The sequence below is a fragment of the Pelophylax lessonae genome (assembly GCF_965119305.1).
Source record: "Pelophylax lessonae genome assembly, chromosome: 2".
NCBI classification, from domain to species: Eukaryota; Metazoa; Chordata; class Amphibia; order Anura; family Ranidae; genus Pelophylax; species Pelophylax lessonae.
Genome location: NC_138769.1, coordinates 538786974 through 538808649, shown reverse-complemented (window position 1 = coordinate 538808649; position 21676 = coordinate 538786974). Strand labels below are relative to the sequence as shown.

The 21676-nt window shown below is 43.3% G+C and overlaps 1 protein-coding gene across 4 annotated transcripts in view; it reads left to right on the top strand.

Moving 5' to 3' along the window:
• ELF1 (E74 like ETS transcription factor 1) overlaps nucleotides 1-21676 on the top strand; it is a 235828-nt gene that overhangs the window by 146748 nt on the left and 67404 nt on the right. The window contains exon 1 of one of the 4 annotated variants that reach the window (XM_082247610.1): nucleotides 6591-6640. The exons of the other annotated variants lie outside the window; for them this stretch is intronic. The gene's annotated coding sequence lies outside the window, so the exon portion shown is untranslated. Of the gene's footprint in view, nucleotides 1-6590; nucleotides 6641-21676 lie in introns of those variants that run through there. 4 annotated transcript variants of the gene reach the window in all.

Genomic DNA, 21676 nt, shown 5'->3' with positions numbered 1-21676 from the left:
ATCTCTATGGGGGAATCGGATGGGAACGGACCGTCGGTCCGTTCTCATCCGATCCGATCCGCTGAACGGATGGAAAATAGGGTTTCCATCTGTCCAGATTTGAAGGATCAGATCGGATGTCAGCAGACATGTCTCCGCTGACGTACGATGCCCCATAGGGATGCATGGGGGGACCGTTCAGATCCACCAAAAAAACTGACAGGCAGATCTGAATGGTCCACCTGTGTGAAAGGGGCCTTAAGTGAGATCACATGGAAAAAAACACAAAAATTGCAATAAGTGTAAACCCAGCCCACGTACAGAATGATAGACAAGCATACAAAGCATTCCATGATCAGAAAATCCTTGTTATTACTTTTTATTCGGCATTGAATGGTATGTGAGATAATGTAATTGAACGTTAGGTTGACAACCTCTGGAGCTTAGGATCTTAAACATCATCGGCCAGCAGACCATTTTATCCCTAGCCACAAAAGACATGAACCATCTATGCATACACCCATTTCTCACTTTAAATCAGGCATGTCCAACCTGCGGCCCGGGGGCCGCATGGGGCCTGGAACTGCAGGCAATGCGGCCCACTGCCCCCTGAAAATTTATTTATTTTTTTGCTGGGGAGGAAGGAAGTCGAGTCGGGGGCACGGCCACAGCGGCTTCCAACTAACTGTAGGCAGAGACTGCCTCGGAGGAGATCATCCACTAGTTGTGTAAAATGAGTGCTGGGGGGGGGGGGGCGCAGCAGCACGGGAAGGGCGCGGCAACGTTTTATTACTTATATACCTTAACTATAGTATATATTTTATATGCGGCCCGAGAAAATTTCTCTACACTCAGTGTGGCCCAGAGAAGCCAAAAGGTTGGACACCCATGCTTTAAATGTAACAAAGTGCTCATGTGCAGGGTATAATGTAAGGTTCAACAAGTTGAGGGCAGGGAATTATTAAACCCAGTTGTAGCTTTCTTTTTTTTTTCTTCTGAAAGTAATAAACATATTATACTTACCTGCTCTGTGCAGTGGTTTTGGCAGAGTAGCCCCAGAACTCCTCTTCTGGGGTCCCCCGCCGGCGATGTTGGCTCCTTTTCTTTTCTGAGTGTGCACATAGCAAGCAGTTATGGGGGCACTCATGCAGGCTCAAATCCAAGCTGGGCCGTGTGCGTTCATTGACACACACAGGCCTGCTTGGCCCTGCCCCCTGCTTCCTCCTGTAAGAAGAGAAAGGGGGGCAGAGCGGCTGCAGATGGGCACAGCGCTGGATTAAAATCAGGCTCAGCGCTTTGCCCGGGGCTGCAGCTTTTGAAAGGTGTTTTTTTTTTTTTTTTTTTAATACCCTAACGTAGAGCATGCATTAAGTGTGTAATTTTCAGGCTTTTTTTTCGGGCAGTTTTTGCAGGTGTTTGGAGGCAGGCATTGACATCTAAGAAAAACGCTTGTAATCTGCCAAAAAAGAAGCTCATGTACTTTTTGAGCTTAAGAGGTTTTCCTTCAGGCAAAAAAACGCTCATATATGAACAGGGGCCATTGAAATAAGTGTGATTTTTCTTGTTGAGAGTTTTGAAACTTCAGAGACAAGCTGAAAAATGCTCAGGTGTGAACAAGGCCTAAAGGTGTTGTAAAGGCAGAAAGTTTTTTATATTTTAATGCATTCCATGCATTAAGATAAAAAGCCTTCTGTGTGAAGCAGCCCCCCGAATACTTACCTGAGCCCCCTCTCTATCCAGCAATGGCCTCGGCCGTCTGGGACTCTCCCTCTTGATTGGCTGAGACACAGCTGCGGGAGTCAATCAAAATCAGTTAGCCAATCGGGAGAGAAAGGGGGCAGGGCCAAACTGCAGTTCTGTGTCTGAATGGACCCACGGAGCTGCAGCTCAGCTCGGGTTCCCCCATAGCAAGCTGCTTGCTCTGGGGGCACTCGACAGGAGGGAGGGACCAGGAGCACCGAAGTGGGACCCAAGAAGAGGAGGATCCAGGCCACTCTGTGCAAAACCAACTGAACAGAGGAGGTAAGTATAACATGTTTGGTAAAAAAAAATAAAATAAAATGTAAGACTTTACAATAACTTTAGGGTAAAAAAACCTTTTGGCTTTATAACCACTTTAATATGGAACTAACTATCGCAAGATGGGAAACAGTGACTGTTTTTTAAACTAAATTCAGAATCAATCAAATATTAATCCCATCAGCAAAACCGAGTGTAGCCTGTTAATGCATTTCCATATTTTAAAGGGAAACTCCAGTCAAAGATTAAACTTTTCCCATTAATAATATGTTAAATATCTATACCTTTGTTATTATTCATTTTCTGGCTAGCTGCTTGTGTAGCTTAGAAAGTCTTATCTAAGCTGGACAAACAGCTTCTTCCTGTTCTTCACCAGCAATGCTATTTCCTGTTATCTGAATTCGCTAAGCTGTCTTTCACTTCCTGAAAAGGTTGTCGGGCTTTCCTAGGCAGGCATAGCTAGAACTGCCCAGCCCATCCCTCCTATTCTTCACTATTCTCTCTTCCTGTCTTCATAGCCTTGTTTAGGCTAACAGCTTCTCCTGAGAGAGAAGGAGAGAGAGAGAGAGGGGCATATGTGAGTAATGAGTTTTAGGCTCCGCTTCCACTAGTGCGACTTGTCATGCGACTTTCAACACGTAAAGTCCCATGACAAGTTAAAGCCCATTAACCACTTAAGCCCCGGAAGATTTTACCCCCATTCCGACCAGGGCCTATTTTGCGATTCGGCAATGCGTGACTTTAACGGACCATTGTGACGTCGTGCGACGCTGTACCTAAACGAATTTGACGTCTTTTTTTTCCCACAAACAGCTTTCTTTTGGCGGTATTTTATCACCTGTGCGATTTTTTTTTTTTTTGATCATGCGCTATAAACAAAAAAAGAGTGACAATTTTGCAAAAATAACAATATTTTTCACATTTTTTTATATGAAATTCCCCCCCCCAAAAAAATGTAAAAATCTAAATTTTTTAACATTTTCAGCCAATTTATTTTATGCTACATATGTTTGGTAAAAAAAATAGCAAAAAGCGTATTTTGATTGGTTTGCGCGAAAGTTATCGCGTTTACTAACAAAGGGAAAGATTTTTGTCATTTTTGTTGTTTTTTTTTTTAACACGTAATGGCGGCGATCTGCGTTTTTTTTTTTTTGCGGTACTTCGACATTGTGGCGGACAGATCGGACCCTTGACTGACATTTTTGACACTTTTGGGGTTACCAGTGACATTTCTACAGTAATCGGTGCTATATATATGCACTGTTACTGTAAAAATACACTGGCAGTGAAGGGGTTAACTTTTTTTTTTTTTTGAGAGGGAGGGGTGGTGTGTGTCCCTAGGAGCGTGATTTGAACTGTGATTGGCTGTGGCTTCAGGGGTAGGAACAGTGATCAACGGTCCTACATAGTAGAACCGTATAATCACGATTCCTACATTGGGGAGAATGACAGGCGGCTTGTTTACATCAGCCGCCTGCCTTTCTCCCTCTCCACCGACGATCGGCGAGTGACGCGCGCGGGGGGGTCCGTGACCACGAGGGAGCGCGCCCCCGGCGGGGCGCGCTCGCTCCCCAGAGCCCTTACAGGCTAGTGACGTAGTACTACGTCGCTCTGCCTGTGAGGGGCTGACTGCCGCAGTAAATATACTGTGAGCAGTCGGCAAGTGGTTAATTTCAATGGCACCTGTTCCCATCTATGCGACTTTGAAAATCAGCAACTTAAGTTGGATCACAGCTACACTCTAAATTGCACAACTTAAGAGTCACACTAGTGTTAACTTGGCCACTAGGCTAGAGTGCGACTTTAGAGTGCGACTTTGAGTGCTTTGATCAAACTAGACTCCGGATCCAAGTCGCATCAAAAGTTGCATCAAAGTAGTGCTGGTACCTTTTCTAGTTCGCTGACTTTCAAAGTCGCTTAGATGGGAACGGATGCCCTTGAAATCAATGGGCTGTGACTTGTCATGCGACTTTGTAAGTTCAAAGTCGCATGACAAGTCGCACTAGTGGAAACGTAGACTTAATGTGGTTGCCTGTAGCATGATTCATTTTCTCATGACTTAGGATGTACAATACATCCTTACTGATGAGAGAACCCTGGGCGGGAACCTATGATCAGCTCCTCCCATCCTGTATACGCTCACTGGCTACTACACAGGAACAGTGTCCCTCCCTGGAAGTGACGTCACTGGCTTTCGGTAACCACACCCACTTGCTGCTCTTGGACTCTGAAGAAAGAGGGATTGAAGTCATGTGACAGCACTGAAAACTGCAGAATTCAGGTAGAAAAACTGGGATTTTTTTCATTTTGACACATAAGGCTGAACTTCGCTCACATTCATGATTGCAGGGGAGAATTTAAGGTATTAGACTGGACTTCCGCTTTAAATATGCAGCTTTTACCAATATAATACCTGGTAATCCTGCCATTAATGTCTTTATTGAGGCACTTTCTGTCATAGTGGGGTTGATTTACTAAAGCTGGAGAGTGCGAAATCAGGCTCACTTCTGCATAGAAACCAATCAGCATACAGGTTTTATTGTCAAAACCTGGCTTAATTGAACAAGCCGAGGTTAGAAGCTGATTGGTTTCTATGCAGAAGTGAGCCTGATTTTGCACTCTCCATCTTTAGTAAATAAACCCCAGAGTGACAGCTGTCTCCCAGTTTTGCATTTGCAACCACAAGCAACTCTACCAATACACATTGTGCAGCTATGGTCCATTGTTGTGAGGAATTCAGTCCGGTCCAGAGCACAAATGTGCGAATGGAGTACTGTACATACATATCGACCAGAAGCAGCTAAAAGAGGCTGGAGGAAATCGGCAGCATGTAAATGCAACTAAGGTGAAAATAGTATTTAATGGTAAACAAGTTGCAGCAATGCACAAGTGTGAACAGCCATTTATGTACATCTATGTAGTAAAAAGTGTACAAGTTGCACATAATTACCATTAGGTATCAACTTGTCACTTTTGCTGTCAAAATTTGTAATACTGTACATTTTAACGGATATACTGAAAGGTCTATATATTTGTTTACATCGATCGACTTGGGTACCACTAGCTTGTAGAAAGTGGTCGTTTTCTGATCGTGTGTACTAGGCATAGGGCCGGGTTCACACATTTCTGGCTGCGGTTTGCAGCCTTGAGTCCAGTACATTTGTGTTCACTGGTTCAGGTGCGATTCAAGGCCAATTTTTTCCCGTAATTCGTACCAGAGCTGGACACTAAAACGCACAGGACCCTTTTTGAAACTGCACTGCGGCTCCCCCAGACCAGTGAGAACCAGCTCCTTTGAGAGCTGGTCACATTCACATGTCATGCGAATTGGATGTGGTGTAAAAAACGCATCCAATTCGCATATATGTGATCCCAGCCTTAAAGTGGTTGTAAAGTCAGAAGTTTTTTTTTTTTTATCTTAATAAATACATTCTTTGCATTAAGATAAAAAGCCTTCTGTGTGCAGCAGCCCCCCTAATACTTACCTGAGCCCCCGATGTCCACAAGTTCCTCAGGCGCGCTGGACTCTCTCTCTCTCCTGATTGGCTGAGACACCGCAGCAGTGCCATTGGCTTCCGCTGCTGTCGATCGAACTCAGCCAATCAGGAGAGAGAGGGGCAAGGCCAAATGGCAGTTCCATGTCTGAATAGATACATGGAGCTGCAGCTCAGCTCTGGTGCCCCCATGGCAAGCTGCTATCTGTGGGGGCACTCAACAGAAGGGAGGGGCCAGGAGCTCCAGTCAGGCACCTGGGGAGGAGCATTCAGGCTGCTCTGTGCAAAACCAACTGCACAAGGTAGGTAAGTATCAGCTTCAAAACCACAAAACGAATGATTCAGAAAAACTATTTAACGTTAGCGATACAAGAAGCAGGTGCAGTTTTTTAGTAAGTCATTGAGAAAAGTACTGTGGGGTTGTAGAAAATGAGCCTAAAATGAAGCCTATTGTTAGAACATTTCTAAGGCAACCAGAAGCCACAACTCCATGATATAATAGTAATAATATAAAACCTATATATATATATCAGAACCTACGTAAACTGCTCTTCTTCCCTAACAGATATCCCTAAACAAGTATTCTCTTTAATACAAAGGTGGTTTCATATTTCTATTATTTTGTCTTATATTTTACCGTTGCTATCCAGGTTGCATGTGTTCATAATGGGGGATGGGTGAGTCCCTCTCTGAACAGGCCTCACCAGTTTCTCCACTTTTTTTCAGTGGTAGCCCTTTTTTTTGTTCTGTTTTTTAGGGGTGGGTCACATTTTATCTATTGCTCCAGTGCTCTGAACTCAATTTATTTCTGTTTCAATATTAAACATTTGCAAAGTTTCAGGTTACTACATGCAAGTGCCGCTCATACAAATCCAGACAGTTCATCACTGATATACGGGAGATATACAGCTTAAAGCCCCTTTGCAATCATTAACGTGCAGCTTTCAAAGGATATTGGGGGCATTTATAAGTGGGTTCCACCAGGTTTGCCCTTGTACATTGGGCATTGGTTACTCCAGTGCCAAGAAAATGCAGTTTGGTAGAAGAAAACTAAAGCTGGCCATACATTATACAATTTTCTTATTTAATTTCCTTTATATTCACCTTCAACTGTGTAGTGCAAGGACCTGTCTGATTGCATACAAATTGTAAGTGTTTAGATTTGACCTCCTATTATATGGTTTTGGTAAATCTAAAGAAAAATTGTATAATGTATGGCTAGCCTCCCTGTGGTGAAAAGCAGGACCACCTCTCTGATAGTCTATTTGCTGCATGACAATATAATTACAGGTCATTGGGTTGAAGCCCGTAAGTAAATTGGATATGGTGAGGTTAGAGAATGAAAGATTTGAGAATGAAAAGTAACATTTAGAAGAAGAGGTAGGAAATTGATTAGAAACGGGTTTCAGGGATAGGGTGAGGGCAGGGAGCCTGGAAATTGAACCACACCACTTTGTATCTAAATGTGGGTTAGCCCTAAGGCTAATAAATGTGTTTAAGTGGCTGGCTAACCAGGACCAGTCAAAGTCTTTTGGTAGGTAATTATTTAACCCATGGAGTCCCTATTTGCTCAAGTTCTCCCTTGAGGTCTTTAAAGTGGAAGTAAACTCTCCTATCGTTTTCAGCCAAGGAAGCTGTAATCTTGGCCTCTGTTTAATCTTCAACTGTCATGATGCTGCAAATGTGATCAGTTGTGACACCAGCCATTAGATGGTTTGACAGTTTGGATGAGAGCACAACCAATGTGTAAATTGATGGGTTTACTCTTGCTTTAAGGATTGCCGACCATTTTTAATGTATGAACAACCATAACATCTTATATTCTACCTGCGCAATTGTGGGATTAGACAACCACCATGCTTTAGCAAGACTGTAAGTTTGTGAATTCGGCTGCTTTTCGGTTCGGCAGTTGAACATGCTTTTTTCAAGGACCACTTATAGTACACCCATCATTAAATAAAAATGGTAGCTGCCAGTGCTGACATCCCTTTGAAAATACTATTCACTGGCTGTGTCTATCTTAAATATTTTTCAGTCACAGCCCCAAAACATGCATGATGTAAAAGTGACCAAATTACAAGCAGTGTTGATTTTGGCATTGATTTTCGATTTAGTTTTAGTTAGTCTTTTGACTAAAATGCCATTTTAGTTTTAGTCCCATTTTAGTCATCTGCAGTTGATTTAGTTTGTCATAGTCTTTGGCTAAAATGCAATTTTAGTTTCAGTCCCAATTTAGTCATCGTATTTAAAATCTCCAGTACATTTTAGTTGAATAAAATTATTTTAGTCAACTAAAATGTAATGTGTTTAGTTTAATTGTACTGCATTATTTAGGCATTTCTATAGAATTTCCAAGCTCATTATATGCTCCTGGAGTAAAAAAAATGTAATATCCTGTTATTATTTATGGTATTAAGGTTTGAACAAACTCACAGGTTCAGATTTAGCCACTCTGGGTGGTCTGAGGAGGCCCATAATGCTGCACAGTGCTCTAGACGGTGGTCTGAGGAGGCCTCTAATGCTGCAGAGTGCTGGATGGTGGTCTGAGGAGGCCTCTAATGCTGCATAGTGCTGGATAGTGGTCTGAGGAGGCCTCTAATGCTGCAGAGTGCTCTGGATGGTGGTCTGAGGAGGCCTCTAATGCTGCATAGTGCTCTAGACGGTGGTCTGAGGAGGCCTCTAATGCTGCAGAGTGCTCTGGATGGTGGTCTGAGGAGGCCTCTAATGCTGCATAGTGCTGGATGGTGGTCTGAGGAGGCCTCTAATGCTGCATAGTGCTGGATGGTGGTCTGAGGAGGCCTCTAATGCTGCATAGTGCTGGATAGTGGTCTCAGGAGGCCTCTAATGCTGCAGAGTGCTTTAGACGGTGGTCTGAGGAGGCCTCTAATGCTGCAGAGTGCTCTGGATGGTGGTCTGAGGAGGCCTCTAATGCTGCATAGTGCTGGATGGTGGTCTGAGGAGGCCTCTAATGCTGCATAGTGCTGGATGGTGGTCTGAGGAGGCCTCTAATGCTGCATAGTGCTGGATAGTGGTCTCAGGAGGCCTCTAATGCTGCAGAGTGCTTTAGACGGTGGTCTGAGGAGGCCTCTAATGCTGCAGAGTGCTCTGGATGGTGGTCTGAGGAGGCCTCTAATGCTGCATAGTGCTGGATGGTGGTCTGAGGAGGCCTCTAATGCTGCATAGTGCTGGATGGTGGTCTGAGGAGGCCTCTAATGCTGCATAGTGCTGGATGGTGGTCTGAGGGATGGCCTGTAATGCACAGTGCTCTGGATGCCGCCATGTCCATGGTTACTGGTCAGAAGAGTCCTGTAATGCACATTGCTTCTCTGGTGTCTGGCAGGCATATACGGTGCACGCAATGGCTTCAACTTGCTTGCTTGCTGGGAGCAAAAGTAGGCAAGGCTCTGTGAAAACCGGAAGTTAGTAAACGTCCTTGCCTGACATTTTCGTCCTGTTTTCCTTTGTTTAATTTTCGTCATAGTTTTCGTCAGTGGACGAAAATGTGCTGTACTTTTCGTTTCTTTTTGTCACTGTAAAAATGCTGCTGACGAAAACTTTGATTAAAACTTTTTCGTTGACGAAATTAACACTGGTTACAAGTCAGTGATTCAGAGTGCATTGAAGCCAAACCATCAACTCGACAGCCAGGGACTCACCTTTCTCAAAAGGAGAGATCAGAAATGGCAGCCTAAATACGTTTATCTCGGTCTCATCAGACCACAGGACATGGTCCTAGTAATCCATGTCCTTAGTCTGTTTGTCTTCAGCAAACTGTTTGCGGGCTTTCTTGTGCATCATCTTTAGAAGAGGCTTCCTTCTGGGACGACAGCCATGCAAACCAATTTGATGCAGTGTGCGGCGTATGGTCTGTGTGAACTGACAGGCTTTCCCCCCCCATCCCTTCAACCTCTGCAGCAATGCTGGCATTCATACGTCTATTTCCCAAAGACAACCTCTGGATATAAAGCTGAGCACGTTCACTCAACTCCTTTAGTAGACCATGAAGAGGCCTGTTCTGAGTGGAACCTGTCCTGTTAAACCGCTGTGTTGTCTTGGCCACCATGCTGCAGCTCCGTTTCAGGGTCTTGGCAATCTTTTTATAGCCTAGGCCATCCTTATGTAGAGCAACAATTTTTTTTTTCAGATCCCCAGAGTTTTTTGCCATGAGGTGCCATGTTGAACTTCCAATGACCAGTATAAGAGAGTGAGAGCGATAACACCAAATTTAACACACCTGCTCCCTATTCACACCTGAGACCTTGTAACACTAACGAGTCACATGACACCGGGGAGGGAAAATTGCTAATTGGGCCCAATTTGGACATTTTCACTTAGGGTGTACTCACTTTTGTTGCCAGCGGTTTAGACATTAATGGCTGTGTGTTGAGTTATTTTGAGGAGACATCAAATTTACACTGTTATACAAGCTGTACACTCACTACTTTGCATTGTAGCAAAGTGTCATTTCTTCAGTGTTGTCACATGAAAAGATATAATAAAATATTTACAAAACTGTGAGGGGTGTACTCACTTTTGTGAGATACTGTATATATGTATATTCATTATAAATACTGTTTTTCCTATATATATATATATATATATATATATATATATATATATATATATATATATATATATATATATATATATATTGGGCGGGGGTGTATCAGGACAAATCTAATCACTGGAGGAGAGCAGGCTGAGTTCTTAGCACAGCTAGAGAACTGACCACGCTGTACTCTCGTGCCTAATGTGGTAGTTTCTAATAGAAAAGCAGAGGGATTTTACACAAAGGATGCAATACATGGTACAGCAGGTGCATATCGGGAATATGAAATGTTGGGGGTAACGTATTCTTTAATAAAATATGAAAATACTGAAAGGTTACATACAGTTTTCTTTCAGATATGTTAACATAAGGCCTAGAATGTACATGATGATATCTGTCCTTTTTGAATGAAACGGACATCTTCTGGTAGTTCAGTGTTCACTAGTATAGAGAGAAATAATTTGGTACTGTAACCTAGAACCAGATACCAATGTTTATCGATCTCTATGATTTGGCTTTTCTCGCTGTGTTTTATATATTTCACACTGGCCCACCATAATCCTTCAATTGTCTGAGAGGAATCTGGCTTTGCAGGTATTACTCGTCTCAGATCTATGGAACAACGGCATGCATTTTATTAACCTCCATTGACAAGGATCATGGTTCTAATGATCTTAAACTTGAATGTTTATTTAGGAGCCAGATAGCAACTTGACTGGGTTGTTTCTGGATTTTCAAGTTATGTAGGGAGTTACTAAAATGCCAATTCCAGGAAGCAAGTAAAAGCAGGGGGCATTTTTACACTTGCATTTGGGGGGCAGTAAAAGCACAGTGTGTTTTCTGATTTTGGAGGGGTGGTGTCCCTACTGCCAGAATACAACCGCACAGCAGTGGAGATCCCTGCATCTACATGACTTGAATTTCTTTCATTCAGCCCACTGGTTGAAAGAAAAAAAAAAAAAAAACTTGCTAGCCCCTAGTTTTGTGGCAAGTGAAAGGAGCGTAGCTCGCTTATGTCTCTAGGAGAATAAAACGTTTGTATGCAAGAGTGAGGTTCATGAACAGCGTGTGTATGCTATAAAACAATACTTTGTTTGCCAGATGTAAAAGTTCAGGTTTTTTTTTTTTTTTTTTTTCTTTCTTGGTTTGTTTTTTTTAGTTTATCTTATACAAATTACGCCTGAGATCTAGTTGCTCGGTGAAGACCTTTAAATCTCCTAATATCTCTAGATCAGGGGTCTCTGAACGTTTTAAGCAAAGGGCCAATATACTGTCTTTTATGCTTTAGGGGGGCCGGACTGTGGCCAGTAGGAGTAAAAAATGCCCCTGCGTCAGTGCCCCATCATTGGTTTTATTGGGAGGAATAGTGTCTCATTGTAGATATTAATGAGAAGAATAGTGCCCCATTTTGGTGTCATTGGGGGGGGGGGGTGATGCTCCTTTATTGGTGTGGTGTCAGTGGATGGAATAGTGCCCAAAGAGCCAGGTAAAGGCAAGCAAAGGGCCAGGTCTGGCCCCCGGGCCGCTGTTAGGAGACCACTGCTGCTGTCCACACTCACCTTTGTGTTCACACCAGTACGCTTTCCCGTCTGCTGAATGATCTATGAGCTGACTGAATATACTCAAGTCGATCCATCGACTGACTTGGGTACTACCATCATGCTGGATTTTTAAATGCGATATGGCTATAGCTGCTAGCAATAATTGCTGTTCTCCCCGCACCCATCTGCTGACAGAACACAATAGCTCCCCCCCATCAACACTGACTATGTTGATGGAGGAATTGAGTGATTTTCTTTTTTTCAGGGAAGAAAATTACTTAATCTTTTGCTGGCTTAAAGAATATGTAAACGCAACATTTCCTATTCCCGGTATGTGCCTGCTGATGTACTTGTATGAAAAAGTCTCCTGTTCTCTTTGTGAAATCCCTGGTGTTCCTGCCAGTCCCTCTGCTTTCCTATTAAAAACTGAACACACTAAACAGGAGAGCACAACGTGGTCAGTTCTCTAGCTTTGCTGGGAACTCAGTGTACTCTCCCCCAATGATCATTCTTGTTCTGACACAACCCCCCTGCACAGCAATTCACTGGGAAGATCAGTGTGTTGCTGATTCTCCTCCCCTAATTCTCATGCAGCTGAGAACAGAGGGAATGTGATCACATATAAAAAAAAGAGGAGGGGTGCTTATAATGTGTGTGTGTGTTTTTCTTTTTTTTTTTAAATCTCTACACATAAATTTTGCTTTTCATTTCTATTTTAAACTTGTGTTACTTTTGATATTGCTCTTAGCAAAATCCAATACAACAAATCAGAGGAAACAAGCATACAAGGAAAACCGGGTTGGTTAGCACGTAAAAAGTTTAATATTGTGAAATAATCCAAACCATTCACTTTTAGAAGGCATTTTAAGGCAGTGTTTTTCAACCTAATGGAGACCGGGGCCAAGTATATTGTTCAAAAACCTTCCATGCCCCAAGATGGCCAGAATCGACCTGTAGCCGACCCCCCCTTTACAAACCTTCTCTACTTTGTGAAGTTGTACCCCATGGCATTTTTTCTTTTTTAATTTTTTATTTTAAAAGAAAGAAGGCAATCTCCAAGCTACACAGACAACTAAACACAATTTAGTATAAACACAAAGCAGAACTGATAGATATCAAATTCCATTACAATAGCCTATGTCAGGAAAATATGACCTGAAGGCCAGGCCGACCTGTTATAAAAGAGTTGTTCAAAAGAAATATATAGAAGGCCAACAATGCTGTCTTCCTAGCCCAGGGCAGGGCAAAGGAAACCCAACCAATCATGCATCAGTCTGGCCAGTTGGAAAGAGGTCCTGGGCAGGGATCCCATCGCAGGGGCGCCATTAGGGAGGCATGGCGAGAGCAGATGTACTGTACATGAGAAACCACCTAACATTTAACCAGAAGTAGAGGAAAAGGAAAAACAGGAAGGAGAAGAAAAAAAGGGGTGGGAGGAGGCACCTTTTTGATCCCCCCCCCTCCCCCAACATAAACTGTGAAATCTGATTGGTTCTTATTGGTTAAAACTCCAATTTTCTGAATGTTTTCAATTCTCATTTTTAATGTAATGTCCCTGGAGCAAATTTGTTTGCACAGTAGCCTGTCACATGAATGCACACACCAATCAAAATGGATACACACATAGAAGAACGATCGCTGGGGCAGCACTGAGCCTGGCGGAGAAATGTTTTCAGGATAAGGACAGTGTGTAGCCCCAACAATAGATAAGAGCCCAATAGGAGAACGTGAAATTGAGTTCTTACCGTAAAACTGGCTACCCTCCAGAGCCGCATACACAAATAACATTGCAGCAGTTTATTTCACGCTTCCCTGCCAACCTACCATGTGTACTGCAATTCATCTGAACTTGGCACAGCTTTGTGTTAATCAATAGGGTCTGCCCCCCCCCCCCCCCCACAGCTCCAGGTAAAACTCCTGCCTGCAACTGGGGCTCCGATGCAGCTTTACTGGCTTGAGCTTGCACAGACAGGCATCAGCAGCATACATGCCAATATCCTCCATGGCACCTCGATCAGTGCAGTCCTTCACTCCCACTGACACCGGTAACAAGGGCAAAGCCACAAGGCTCCTTACAGCCAGTTCTGGATATATATATATATATATATATATATATATATATATATATATAAAATCATATTGCCACAACTCTCTTCTGTTCATCTTGTGAGCTTGTGTCTTTGACCTGAGACCAGAATAGTTAAACATGAAAAGAATGTTTTTTCATTACGTTCTCCAATGACTATTCCAATAGGTGCGCTATGATGTTTTCCCCAGGTCCTATGTGATTCTGCCATGAGAAAAGTATGGGGGCTGCCATTGCTGGCCCCCTTTAAAAAAAAAAAAAGCTAGTTGTATGGCTTTAGTATTTTTGAGTCCCAGATCCTGAACAAGGAAAACATTTTATAGCCTGCACATCCAGTTTTTGTTGTCCGACAATTCGTAATCGGTTGTCGAAAGCCCCATACTAGTGATCTGGAAATCGGCAGATTGTTTGTCTGACAACATTTTACTTTGATTTTCTTATCGTGTGTACGGGCCTTTAAGCTGGATACACACTATACAACTCTTGTTGGTAGATTTCCTTTAGATTTACCTTCAACTATGTTGAACAAGGGCCTGCCTGATTGCATACAAAGTGTTTAGGTCTGACCTCATATTATATGGTTTTGGTAAGTCTATGGGCCCTTTCACACGGGCGTTCCGCATGTCCGCAAATCATCCTATTTTTTTGCGGATGATATACGGGCATAATGTATGTCAATGGCATTGCGGATGTCAGCGGATGACCATCCGCTGACATCCGATTTTCATCCTTTCAGTTCTGTTCCGTTTTTTGGAATGGAACAGAACCCTATTTTTGTTCCGTTTAAAAAAAATGGAACGGATGCAAAATCGGATGTCAGCGGTGTCATCCACTGACATCCGCAATGCCCATAGACATACATTATGTCCGTATATCATCCGCAAACAGATGGGATGATATGCGAACATATGGAGCGGATGACAAGTGTCAGCCGCTCCGTGAAAAAAAAAAAAGTGCCGGAGCGGATCGCAATGCGGTCTGCTCCGTGTGAAAGAGCCCTAAAGGAAAAAATCTAAAGACAGTTGTATAGTGTGTATCCAGCTTTAGTGTACATGGCTGATTGCTCACATGTGATCACTACAGCTGTGAATAGCTGTAGAACCCGGCAGCCTCCCACTGCTGAAAAAAAGAGAGAGCAACAGATAGTGTTCTATTAAGGGCTCATTTAGGGTTCACTAAAAATATAGTGCACACCTCATAAATGGTAAATAATAAACCTCAGTAGATTGCACTGTCCTGACTAGTGACCGTTGGTGTATAGGCATATGAACAAAAAGAAAAAAAAAGAAAAAAAGGGTTGGGGAAATGTGAGAATACAAACAGAGGTCTGTTACCCACTACCCCAGCCACCAACTAAGGGCACTACAGGCGTGTAAATAATAAAAAGTATAAATTTATTAGGCACGTATGCCTTAGATGAGCAAATTCAAGACAGAAACATAAAGGCGGTGGACAAGTAAAACAACAATTAAAATCAACAATTAGTTGCACCCATGCACATTATTGTAGACTACACCATCTATTCAAATGCACTGGAACCTGGCGGACACCAGCATACAGTGTAGGCTGGATGGTCCGTGAGGTACAGTGTGAGGACCTCTGGGTAGTAAAATAAATTACCCCTCTGGTTACTGTAATGAATGAGCCCGGCTGGAATTCACCGTGGATGTAGTCCCAATATAAATTTGGTGAATTTCTTGGATGAACATTTAATATCACAAAGGGATTCCAACCTTTCTAGCACACAGTTACCTACTGACAAGATCGTCTGTGAATGGTTAGTTGGCTGTAATAGGTGAGCTCAGAACCATATAAGAGGATTGAGAGTAATGGGTTGAATAATCTGCGGAAAGTTCGGTGTTGAGTATCCAGTAGAAAGTCTGATTGTTGAAGTAAGTAAGGACCGCAGATATCACTAAGCAGAGCTCAATATAGGTCACAGGTAAACTGTGGGTGCAGTTTTTAACACACCGTCTGTATGATAAGAACCAGATATGAAACAGAGAACAGGTCATTGGTTTACCTTGGCGTATGCTTCATTTTGGTATCGGTGTGTACCTCATATAGATGGGGGAGGATGGAATAGCGGTGTATTGCGGCAAAGGTTCCCGTTGTCCGGTTAGTCCGTGGCTACCTCATTCACCCATCGGCGTTCTACCCCTCCGTATGGCTGAACCGGCGGCTGTGGAGCTTGACTTCCGGGTCGGAGGTATCCTCCCGATCGTCACTTCCTGTTGAGTTGATCAGCCGGACGCCAAATCGGGGAACAGCCTGGGGAACGATAGGCATGGGATCCCGTGCAGGGGATTCAGTTGTCGCTAGTGCATGGGTGCACAGTGCACAATGCTGGACGCTGACGCGTTTCACCAACAAAGTTGGTTTCCTCAGAGCTACTGAATGGGCTCAAGGTGTATCAATATATACCGCCCCTAATTGGTAATTATTAGTTAATTATTCACTGATGTGTGGGACTAAGGGGAAATGTACTACCACAAGTTTCCACAAGATGTCCTCACTTTTCGAGAGCGGTGCGGTATATTGATTTGATACAACTTGCCATTCAACCAGCAAAGTTATCAGCACTATTTCCATATGTAACCGTCATGGGAATAGTGCCAAATCTTTAAAGTTTAACAAAGTGAACATATAATTAAAAAATGATTAAAAATTACACAGCATGCTATGCACACGGGAATATGAATACATAGCTAAATCTGCATTTTCTGACATGGCAAACAATAGTGAAATTTAAATGAATTTCTAGATGATCATATACGGAAAACCATCCCCCTTTGTACTTTATGGATCACATCCCAGAACATATGTATGGGGAGAAATAAGGAGGACAGAGAATATAAAGCGAAATACCTAAATTCACTATGTGATAGTTAGTAGTAATATTTTTACTTGAACGGATCTCCTAATTGATTTATTATGTTTAAACTTTAAATTAGTTAAGATCCAATATGGATAAAGGTGTAATCATCATTAATATGATGATGATCGATTCTCATTCATAGTCTATATCACAAAAACCTATCATACTTAGTGAAGATCCCACTTTGCATCATCCCCAAAATTTACCTACTCCTCCCCAATTTTAGGATGTAAATCAATGTCATAAACCTGTGACAGATAAGATTAACCTCGGAGATGACATATAGAACACCCTACGTGTGGTTATGTCTTTACTGAATGTATAACGGGACATGGTTGACAAAATAAGAGCGGGGAGGTACCAGGGAACACCACGATGCCAGTCCCGAGGGGTCACGGGTTCAAGAAGGGCTGTAGGCTAAATTCCACATTAAGTCCTATAGGTGATATAGGATCCCATCTTATAGATCCACATTTTTTCCTTCTGGAGGAGGATCCTATCAAAATCTCCCCTCCTTGCAGGCAATTTGAGGGCATAGATCCCCCTGACCCTAAGCCCCCTCGGGGTTGACATAATGATGTTCTATGAAATGGAGAGGCACCGTTCTCTTATCTACCCTCTTTTTAATGTCAGCCACATGTTCAAGGATGCGTGTTTTGAGTTGACGTTTGGTCTTACCAATATATGATTTTTGACAGGGACATACTATCTCGTAGATGACTCTCTCTGTTTGGCAATTAATAAGTCATTAATGATAAAATCTTTTTGCCCATTGCAGCTTTTAAAGGTTTTTGACTTTATGACCAATTTGCATATCTGGCAGTGGCCGCATGGAAACATCCCTTTTAAACGTGGTAAGGAAGTCAACCAGTTATCATCACCCCGTGACCTGACAAACTCTGAGCGACAGAGCGTGTCTTTTAAATTTCTTGCCCTTTTAGCTGTAAGTAGGGGCCTAGGACCTACCAATTTTTCAATGAGGGGGGATACTGTAAGGACCTGCCAGTGTTTGGTTAAGATTGTCCTGACTTCTTCCCATTGTGTGCCGTACTGGGTAATAATACAAGGGTATTTGTCCCCAGCAGCCGTCACACGTGGGGTAAGTTCTTACCCAATAAGGTAGATCTTGGTCTTGACACTGCTCTTTTGCGTGCTTTCTTAATTGTTCCATGAGAGTAGCCCCTCTCCCTGAATCTTTTATGCAATTGCTTTGCCTCTTCCTGGTAATCTACTGTTTCTGAACAGTTCCTTTTGAGACGTAAGAACTGTCCGACCGGTATACTGTTCACCAGGTGTTTTGGATGGTGACTATTTGCGGCCAGAAGAGTATTGGCCGCTGTGTCCTTCCGGTAGGTTTTAGTTTTGATTCCTCCGTTTTCTACAGAAATAAGAAGATCCAGGAAAGGGAGATGATTAGTACTGGCCGTGTAAGTTAACCGTATATTACGATCATTCTGATTTAGGTCACCCATAAATTGGTCCAGTTCAGCAGGTGTACCCTTCCAGAGGAGCAGGACATCATCAATGTACCTCAGCCACATGTGGGAGTGGCTGAGGTACATTGAGGACGGATAGACAACCTGCTCCTCCCAGAGGCCAAGATGGAGGCACGCGTAGGCCAGGGCCCACGGTGCCCCCATCGATGTGCCTCTGACCTGCTGGTAGTACCCATTCATGAATTGAAAGAAATTATGACCCAGGAGGAAGTCCAGGAGTTCGGTCACAAATTCGTTATGGGCACCGAGTTCAGGAAATTTGCTCTCCAAGAAGTGTGTGACTGCCCTCAGACCCCATTCATGTGGGATAGATGTATATAAGCTCTCGACGTCAATCCCCACCAAGAGTGTATCCGAGGGGGTAGAGATCAAAGAGAGTCTACGGAGTACATCCCTGGTATCCTGTACAAAGGATGGGAGGGCAGTCACCAACTCCTTGATAAGAGCATAGACAAATTTGCCTGTCCTCTCTAATGGGCCACCTATTGCCGAGACAATAGGTCTCCCTGGGGGGTTATTGAGCGATTTATGCAGCTTGGGTATAATATAAAACGTAGGGATGTTATACGTTTTAACAGAAACATATTCTGCTTCCTTTTTTGAGATCAGGCCTACTTTTTTAGCAAGGGAGATTTTGTGGTTAAGGGCAGAGACAAGGTCCACCGCCTTTATGTTTCTGTCTTGAATTTGCTCATCTAAGGAATACGTGCCTAATAAATTTATACTTTTTATTATTTACACGCCTGTAGTGCCCTTAGTTGGTGGCTGGGGTAGTGGGTAACAGACCTCTGTTTGTATTCTCACAAGCCTCCCACTGCTTTTAATGGGACTACCTCCAGCAGCGAATCGCTAGGAACCCCTGCTGGGATTGTTCCAGAAAAAAAAGTACAACATTCTGCTTTTTTTTCTACACAGAACTGTACAGGAATGTGGTAAAACGCATAAAAAAGTGTTAGGGCTCTTTCACATGGGCGCTCCGATTTCTTCTTCCGCTGCGGCACTTTTTTTTTTTTCACGGACACGGATGACATAATGTATGTCTATGGGGATTACGGATGTCAGCGGATGACACCGCTGACATCCGATTTTGCATCCGTTCTGTTTTTTTAACAGAATTAAAATAGGGTTCTGTTCCGTTCCAAAAAAACAGAACAGAACTGAAAGGACACAAATCGGACGTCAGCGGATGGTCATCCGCTGACATCCGCAATCCCATTGACATGCATTATGTCCGTATATCAACCTCAAACGGATGGGGTGATATACGGACATACGGAACGCCCGTGTGAAAGAGCCCTTAAAGATGTGCAGGTAGGAATGCATCCGGAACGGGCATTAAATGAGTATCAGAAAAGTCAGAATTCCTTATAGCTATATATTGTTCCCCTTCAGAGAGCCAGAAAACATTCAAGTCAAAGCATCAGGATGACAGCCAGGAAACTAAAATTCTCAAAGGTGAGGACAGCAGTAGTAGCCTACATAACCTTTTTCATAACAGAGTCATTAATAAAGTATTACTAAACCCACAACCGTAAAATCAGTCTGTGTATGCAGTAAAGCATGCTTGTTATACTCACTGTGGAACCTAAAAGGTTAATCCTCCGCATTGTGTAAAAAGGCTATTTGATCCTGTCTTCTGTGATTCTCCTCTTCTTTTACTGTCCCCAATCCACCTGCTGATGGTACAGAGCCTTGCAGGCACTCTGCACGTATTCAGTTTGCTGTGTATTGCTAGAGAGGTTTTTTTTTTTGGGACGGTGCATGTGATTGGCACAGGGCCAATAAGCACTGTCCAGACAGGAGGTCAGGGGTCCTGCAGCCTCTAAGGACAGTCAGAGGAGACTGAAACTCCTCGAGCAAGCTTTAACCAGTGCTTGGCCAAACATTGTTAGAAATCTCAAGGCTGCTATATACTGCTGATGAGAAAAGGTATTTAGCAGCTTATATTTACTAAAGTAATTGCATTTCCATGTTCTGTGTACTTTGAGAGACCAGAAATAGGCACTGCAGGCTCTGGGTTTAGTAACACTTTAAGTGACCAAAATGGCAAAACTCTGCTTACTAACAGGTGTTCCTTGTAAAAAAGGTAGTAAATACTTTACTCCCCTGCTGTGGTTTTGGGGTTGGGCGAGAGGAACCACCTAATGCCGTGTGGGACTAGGAAGTAGATGATTTTGCAAGTATTTGTTTATGAACAAATGCATGCCCGTGGAATGGTGTTCAGCTGTGTGGGTGGCTGGAGAGATCTTTTCTTTGTTTACAAGGAATACTTTTACTGATCAGTCCAGTTTGACAACAGTCACATTAAAGCTCATCTCTGGGCAAGATGGCTTTCAACTGGCATGTTGGTAGTTGTTTACCTTTGTCCTCTATTTGAAATTTTCCATCAGCTCTGCTGTGCATGTCACTAGACTCTGTGTGTAATTTCCTGTCCAGTTACACTAGTGTAATTTCCTGTCCAGTTACAGCAGTGACATTTCCTGTCCAGTTACACCAGTGCCTTTTTTCTTTCCAGTTACACCAGTGCTTTCTTTCTGTCCAGTTACACCAGTGCTTTCTTTCTGTCCAGTTACACCAGTGCCCTTTCCTGTCCAGTTACACCAGTGCCCTTTCCTGTCCAGTTACACCAGTGCCATTTCCTGTCCAGTTACACCAGTGCCATTTCCTGTCCAGTTACACCAGTGCCATTTCCTGTCCAGTTACACCAGTGCTTTCTTTCTGTCCAGTTACACCAGTGCCCTTTCCTGTCCAGTTACACCAGTGCCCTTTCCTGTCCAGTTACACCAGTGCCCTTTCCTGTCCAGTTACACCAGTGCCCTTTCCTGTCCAGTTACACCAGTGCCCTTTCCTGTCCAGTTACACCAGTGCCATTTCCTGTCCACTTACACCAGTGCCTTTTTTCTGTCCAGTTACACCAGTGCCATTTCCTGTCCAGTTACACCAGTGCCCTTTCCTGTCCAGTTACACCAGTGCCCTTTCCTGTCCAGTTACACCAGTGCCCTTTCCTGTCCAGTTACACCAGTGCCCTTTCCTGTCTAGTTACACCAGTGCCCTTTCCTGTCCAGTTACACCAGTGCCCTTTCCTGTCCAGTTACACCAGTGCCATTTCCTGTCCAGTTACAATAGTGCCCTTTCCTGTCCAGTTACACCAGTGCCCTTTCCTGTCCAGTTACAATAGTGCCCTTTCCTGTCCAGTTACAATAGTGCCCTTTCCTGTCCAGTTACACCAGTGCCCTTTCCTGTCCAGTTACAATAGTGCCCTTTCCTGTCCAGTTACACCAGTGCCATTTCCTGTCCAGTTACACCAGTGCCATTTCCTGTCCAGTTACAGCAGTACCAGCTCTATGTTCAGCACAGTGACCGGTCTTCTCAACTCCCCTGTGAAGTCCTCCTCCTGGCGTGGATAGCCATCCTCCTTATACAGCAGGAATAATAAACGTCATTGGACGACGTCACAGGCATTGATATGAATTTTCTTCATACGGCAGCTCTGAAACCAAAAAATGAAATCTGCATAGCATTTGTAAATGGGGAGAAGAATAAAGGTATGCCAGAAAGCCTAGACCCCAGGGATAGGCTTTAAAAAAAACTGTCACAAAAGAAATACACACGCTGCTATTGCTGGCATCCTTTT